Source organism: Bactrocera latifrons, unplaced genomic scaffold (assembly GCF_001853355.1).
Source record: "Bactrocera latifrons isolate USDA-ARS-PBARC rearing strain unplaced genomic scaffold, ASM185335v1 scaffold_164, whole genome shotgun sequence".
Taxonomy (NCBI): Eukaryota; Metazoa; Arthropoda; class Insecta; order Diptera; family Tephritidae; genus Bactrocera; species Bactrocera latifrons.
Window position 1 is genome coordinate 171701 of NW_017535119.1, and position 7840 is coordinate 179540.

The following is a 7840-nucleotide window of genomic DNA, read 5'->3' on the forward strand; positions in this document are numbered from 1 at the left end:
CCTTTGTCTTTGAAGCGTTTCACTCACTTTGCTCTTATGAGCATTTTCAATTAAATAAACAATCAAATAAAGACTTCGGTAAACAAATAAATTCCCATATACTTAAGCGATCAGCTGAGCCTCAGCAGAATCGAACTATGAAATAGATTTATAAAATATATACACAAATATATATCTACAGGCATATCACCAACAAACGCTCCAAATCAGTCAACACTGATTTGCACTTATTGACCAAAAGAATCCGGTTAGCTTTGTTGTTGTTGCTGCCGCTCATGTTGTCCAAAACCAATGAATGATATCGTTGAAGTTTCATAGTGCACATCTGTTGGCTTTTATCATAACGGCATAGCAGCGGCCGGCCCTCAATATGATTGCATAATTGATTTTATATTTATGCATGACAACAACAACAACAACAGCAATATAAACTAAGCGACATTCTAATAATATTATGCTTGAGGTTAAGCAGAAGCAGGTTAGACGGCGAGACTGCGCACTGGGGCAATGTATATGAGTATGCATATTTACCACTAAGAAATATTAAAAATGCACAGATGTGCTTGCATATGCTAGAAATTTCAAATTAAAAAAAAAAAAAAAAAAAAAAAAAGGAAAGGAAGAATGTTTTTTAAATATTTTTTTTTAATCATATATATTCATTTTCTTATTTAATAATTATTTTTAAAAACAAAAGAAAAAACAATTTTATTAAAAAAAACAGTATTCCTTTTTTGCGTTTTTTATATATAATTATTTATTTATTTATTTTTTTTTTTGAACGCTAGAAGTGCAACCTTTTTGATTAACCATTCATTGGGTCAATACTGAAAAGGCGGAGCAAAATTGGTCTCAAAAATTTCTAATTAATTTCGTAAATTATTTATTTTATTCTATCAATTTGTTTAACATAGTCAATTGGATGAGTAATGGGGTATCCATGTACAACTCAAAGTAATATAATATTCTTCACAGGTCTTTTTCCTAGCATAAAACGGTATAAAAATATCTTTATTCTAATTTGGATGGATTGATTTTATTACATAACTACATACATACATGTATATGGTATGCCGGTTATCGGTTTCGACAAATGAGCAGCTGCTGGGTACGAAAAGATTGACTGCTTCTCGTTACGCTGACCATTTTTATATATAGAGATCTCCGACGTTTCCTTCCGGGTGTCACAAAATGCGTGGCGAACTTAATATACCCTGATCCGGATATAAAAATTTCCACCTGGCTTACTTGAATTTATAGTAGGGATAATGAACTTATTGCTTCCCGTGCTCTTTGAAATATAGTCTTCAGGCAGTTCGAGAAGTATTTCGAAAGGAAGGCGAGGTTCAATATTATTTTTGAGGCATATTCCCTAATATAACTTCAGTGACACTACTTGATCATAGAAACGAAGGTCTCAGCATTTATTAAGCCTTGTTTTAAATTCAACTTCAATATTAAAGACAAAAAATAATATCTGGCAATACAGCTAATTTCTATTGATTGCAGTGAGAAAAATTTGAAGCTTTTGATAGGAAGGGACAACCCATTGGCAGTGAGTTACTGTCGATACTTCAGTTGAATTTTAGGTTAGCAGAGAATTGTTGTTGCCTTTAGGTAGAACTGGCAGCTCCATAACTAAGTCCAACCCGGTGATACCACTGCCACATTGAAAGATCTTAGGTTCATCTTGGGTAGGAATCTTTCACCGAAGCCGAATATCAAATGGAGAGCAAAAATAGCCTCCATGCTCCATGCCTCCTGCTGTAAACGAGCCATTGGCAAATGGTGGGGTATCTCACCGAAACTCTGGCTCTACGACTTCACACTCAAGCCTGTTTTGTTCAATGGAGTCTTTATGTGCTGGACGGCTTTAGAAAATACATCACTTGCAAAGAAACTTGACAGCGTTCATCGAGCGGCGCTCATCAACATGTGTGATGAACTAAGGTTCACGCCATCTTGCCCCTTGTGTCCGTAGTTGCTATCACACTCAGAGAATCTGAGCTCTTAAAAAAACACGTATCTGAACACTCGGATATCTTCACACACTTTGACTTCATACCGGGTCACTTGGATCACGGAGTCGCCAAACCGAATTCTGGCGGCTCCTTCTCGGCCCTGGGGAGAAATCGTTGAAGGTGAGGGGCAGTGAGCTTTTTTACGGATGGGTCAAAGCTTAGGAAAAATGTTGAAGGAGGGGTTTACTGTCAGGAGACCTCTGTCAACTCCAGCTTCAGACTTTCTGACTATTGTAGTATCTTTCAAGCCAAAGTTATAGTTATTAAGGAAGCAGTAGATCTGCTGCTCCGGAGTGCAGCCACCTTCAGAGAAGTGACCATCCATTAGACAGAAGTGCGGCGATACTAACCTTGAACGCATTTATAGTGCGTTCAGGGTTGGTCGAGGAGTGCCTAACCTTACATCGAATGTCTATGTGATAAGACTGGTATGGGATTGCTGGAAATTGCAAGGCTGCAGGTGCAAAGGCACCTGAAACCGCTATCAGTATCCTCTTATGTTCTACAACTAAATAGCTGAGCATCGCGTAAGCTTGACCAGCGCTGGTCTACCATCGGTACATGCGCTGTCGTAAAACCCTTTTGACCCAAGATCGATCTCAGGAGGTCTAGGGATCTATTTGCCCTCATTAAGGCTAGCCTCTCCCTAGTTGTGGGCAGGGCTGTCGTCCTAATGGCGTCTATGCTGTAAGGATGGGAATCTTACCAAACTCTGTTTGCAGAAGCTGTATGAAAGAAAACGAGGTGGAAACAACTCAACACTTCCTTCTCGACTGTCTCGCGTTTGGGAGGTCAAGACTTAAACACCTGGGGACGCATACCTTCAGAAATCCCGCAAAACTGGCGAGAGTGGAAATTAAATGCCTGTGTGTAAATTAGTATTGGCTACTAAGCGTTTTTGTTTTGCTTATTTATAAGTTCGAACACGGGAGTTATTCTTTCCTATGGCTTTACAAAAGACTACATATAACAGTCTATGTGCGATCTTCGATCAGCTATCTAACCCAACTTAAACTAGATTAAACGTATATAATGTTGTATATTTTTTCCACAAGACTTACGAGACCTTGCTCTAAATTTTTATCTAGCCTCAGATATCAGTTGCCTGTAGAAGGCTTATATTTAAATTCAGTTATTGTTCGCAATGCAGAAATTCTTCAAAATAAGTAAACGTATGAAATTCACTTGGCAAATAAATTCAGTATACATATCTACTTAATTTGAATACTTAATGAGCAATCAACCCATCCCGCAGTAGTATCATCATTTACCACTATTAATTTCCATTAATCGTTGTTTATTTCAAATTACGAGAATATGATTTCACTGACAGTTTTTTATTGGGAAATAATTACGGGCAAATTACACAATGCCTCAAAGCATATTACCCCCCGAGCAATCGGGCAATTGCAGAAGCTGTGAAATAGGTTTTAATTGCACATTTATTATATAAATTACACTCGTGCGCATTAGTTCGCACCAGCTGAAAAGTAATTAATCACTCGTATTGGCAAAAGCGACACGGCGGCTGTTTTAATGGATCATGGTGTCTTGATGTCATAAAAATTTACTTAAAAATTGCATTATTCACTGATCGCAAGCAAACGATCGTGCTGAGAGAACAAAGCAATACTGAATGTCATAAACCACGCTGCCTTCCGGACACATTAATTGTGAACTAAATGTTGATGAACCGCGTGTATGATTAAAAATTAATGACATTAGGTGATAATTATTGAAAAATATATAATGGACAAGCGAAAAAAATTGTTGAAAGAAGAGACAACAGAATACCGAAAGTAACTATCTGAGGAGACATAATATTTTTTCTGAGAATTTTGAAAAACAGAAGCAATAATTTGCAATATCTGTCGGAGACATCCACAAGTCCACAGGCAGCCCTACCAAATTTTGCTCTAACAGAATACATATATCTGTTTCCTGTTGAGAGTTCATGACACTGCTTGGCCGAGAAAAATTTCGTAGCCATTCCGGGTGACCTAGATCCGACTGTTGAGGGCTGTTATCTTGCGATTCTGAAGCTTTTAATATTGCCTCCGATAATTCATATTCTATTGTATCTGAGTAAAATATTGATAACCATAAACTCTTAATGCTTCACAAATTCTCTAATACGAATTTGGCCTACTTTTCTAAAAAAATTTTGAATTCGAGTTTTGAGAACACTGGTCACAACTACAATCTCCAAAAAAATTATCGATACATTAGTCCGACAAACCTCCTTATTCTTTATAAAATTTATAATTTTATTATAATTTTATTATAAATATAATTTTATTATAATTTATAATTTTATTATAAATTTATAATCTTTATAATTTTCTACTAAAATTATCGGTAGTACATCAATCAGTTTTATGGACATACATACATATATTATTTATCGATAACCGATTATTATAGAAAATCTATTGAAAACATAAAATTAAAAAATTTTTTAATTAAAGTCTTAAGGAACTAGTCACAGTTGATATATACACGAAATTTATCGGTTCTTTGGGGTAACTTATCAACAAAAAAAAAACTTCATAATTTTGAAAATTTATAGAAAAAATTCGATTGTTTTGACACGCTCTACTTTTATAAAAATTATCGAAATTTTATCGATTTAAGTTATCGATAAATTATTATTATATTAATTTAGTTACATATATAACAAAAGTTCTATTATTTTCACACACTATATTTTTAAAAGAGTTACCGATACTTTATCGTCTTATGTTATCGATAAATTATTAACATATGATTTTTAGCATCCATATAGTAACAAAACAAGAACCAATTAACCACTGATGAGGTATTGAAAGGTGTACCGATTCTTCTATGATCTCGTAATATTTTTACATTTAAATATCTGTACTAATATTAATCGTATTCGATTTACCGATCCGTCGTAAACTGCTACATACATTTCGCGAAAAAAATACGCCGCCGTTTTTGAAAAGAAATCTATAAATATGCTAAATTATATCCATACCGAAGACTTCTGGTTTGCCAAATGCCAGAAAATCGTTTAAACAGCAACAACTTTAACAGAAATCCGATAAGTCACACCAAAATCGGTGATTGGTCTTCTTTTGTCAGTTATTTTCTTTAGAATCGTGTTTCCATTACGCATGACGGGCACGAACAAAGCCAACGACAATGAAATATTAGAAGCGACAAGCATTGAAAAAATCGTAGCGTAAATATATTTAAATATCTTTAACAAGTCGGCTATTCATCATAAGCAAAGAGAACGTAAAACCAATGTACATGTACTTAGTATTCCCATACATTGATCGATTGACTATTATTATTAAAATTTAATATATTTTTTAATCTTCATTAAATACACATGTAGATATGTATGCTGCTAAGGGCTTCAATTAGACAAGTATCGATGTGTGTAGTTTCTTGAACTCTGCCCTAGTAACCAAGTTTGTGATAGTCACAAAGCCAATAGGCAATTTATTAGTTGTGATTACAAAAACCTTAAGCTCTTTCGGCTGTCAGGCGATCGCAAGCCCTTCCGGCTTAGCTGCTTATGTTTGAATATTGATTGTCATTTAGAAGATTAAGTGCCTGTAGTTTTATAAATTAAGTGTTGATGTCGATTAGGTTGATTCCATAAAGCATTATTACTACATATATATACATTATATATCATGGGCATCACCAATTTGATGTAACTTTAATAATGCCTGACGTTTCATATTAATATTTTGAATAGTTGTAATTACCCATTATTTACAGCTTCGTTTTGAGTGTCCGCAAAGTAATTATATAACTCACTTTGATGTAATGTGCTTTTATGTGAGCTTCTTAAATTTAATTCTCTTGTCATCACAAGTTAAATTTTAAGGAAGTAATAACGAATCAAGAGTTAATTTCGATTTATTAGACTTTGGAGAGTGACGAATCGAACAAATAACCGTGTACAAATCAAATATACTTACTTAATGTAATGAAAGCTTGCATTTAGATTCACCAAAACAGAAAGATTGGTGAATAGAACAAGCAACTGGTATACAGTACATAGTCGACCGACATTAACAAATTGCCTGCGATTAACTAAGTAGAACTACCTGAATTAGATAAATAAGTTATATGAGTTCAACTGGTATAAATCTAAAAAATAGTTACTGCTTGGAGAGTGTCCAATCGAAGAAATAATCGATGTAAATACAATAAACTAAACTAGTATAAATTAAATAAAGTTTTTTTTGCAATTCTTTGAGAGCGGGGAAATGAGCGATAAACTGGTATAAACCCAACAGAAAAGCAAATAAAAAAAAAATGGTTTTTCGATTTACATGACTTATATGAAATTTATAATCGGGCAAAGAACTGGTATAAATGTAACTGGTATAAACTTAATTATCATAAAGACAACTCACATTGACCAATTACATTTGTACCAATTACACTTATATCAGTGGTATTTATACCAGTTTTATTTTTAAAAGTTGAATTTATACCAGTTCTGTTAATTCAGTAAGAGGAACTGGTATAAGTCGAATAGATATTCTGGTCTTACCACTCTTTGAAGAAAGCCGAATCAAACAAGCAATTTACTATGCACCAGGCCTATGAGAGTAGTCATTCGAACAAACAATTGGTACATATCTAAGAGACTGGTATAATAAAATGTGAGGAATAATATGAATATTATTTAGGATGCCTTATTTGATGGTTTTATAAATTTTCTGAACAAAAAGGAGAAAGGCGCTTAGGAACGAATTGAAAATGGCTAGTAAATTTATGCAGAAAATTATGTCAGAAACAGAATAAATGCTGTAATGAATAGATAGATAATAAAATAATATATCTATAACAGAAGCAGAATTATCATTAGAAACGGTATTTGTTACAGAAACATATTTGGAAACACAAAAAAAAGAAAAGAAAAAAAAAACAAAAAAAAAAATTGAGAAAAGTGTTTCTGAAACAGTAAAAATAATTATGCACTAAATATGAACAAACAATGTTCACTTAAAATAGAAAACGTACTGAACACAGAAACTGAATTTGAAGTCAGAAACAGAAATGTGCAAGAATAAAAGCTGAACTCATATCTCAGTATAGATTTGCTTTGATCAATGGGAATATGGTATAAAAGGGAATGATTACCTACTAGGTAAGAATGGCTGAGTACAAAGTGGATAGGCATTTCCCTTGGCTTGCAGAAGGTAACGAACCCCAAAAATTATGTTTTTTTGGGCTGTCTCAACTGATTTGATTTTATACAGAAACTGTAAATCGATTACCTTACGAATGGGTGATTGAAAACGATAAATTTGCGTCTCCATTCGTATGTGCTTTTGAGAATTCTCGAAATTCTGTTTGCAATACAACTCCGTTCTAATTAAGAAAATTTTTGGCCATTCATCATTACCTTTTTTTTATTTTTTTGACTATTCATGACCGCATTTGTACGTATCTACACCACCTATTACCTTTAAATTCATTATCTCCCTTGCTTGATACTGCAATTAAGATTACGTCAGCAGTAATTACGTTAGCTGACTCCAGTTATTAGCATCGATGATTCTCTTATTTCGCGGAAGAACAATAGCAATTGAACTGGCAGTTATCATAAAAATGGTTCAGTTAAATTGTATGGAGAAATACCCGCACAAGACGCCTCTTTAAATTTGACTAGCCAATTCTAAATAAACAAAGAAGCTGAGAAAACCCACACTGGACGCGTACAAAGCTTCTTCCCCGTGATGATGATACCAGCATTTAGTACTCCGCATGGCGTCTGAGTGGGCACCGTAGGAATGCGGTATGAAGTGTCGAGTAGCTGAGCGTTG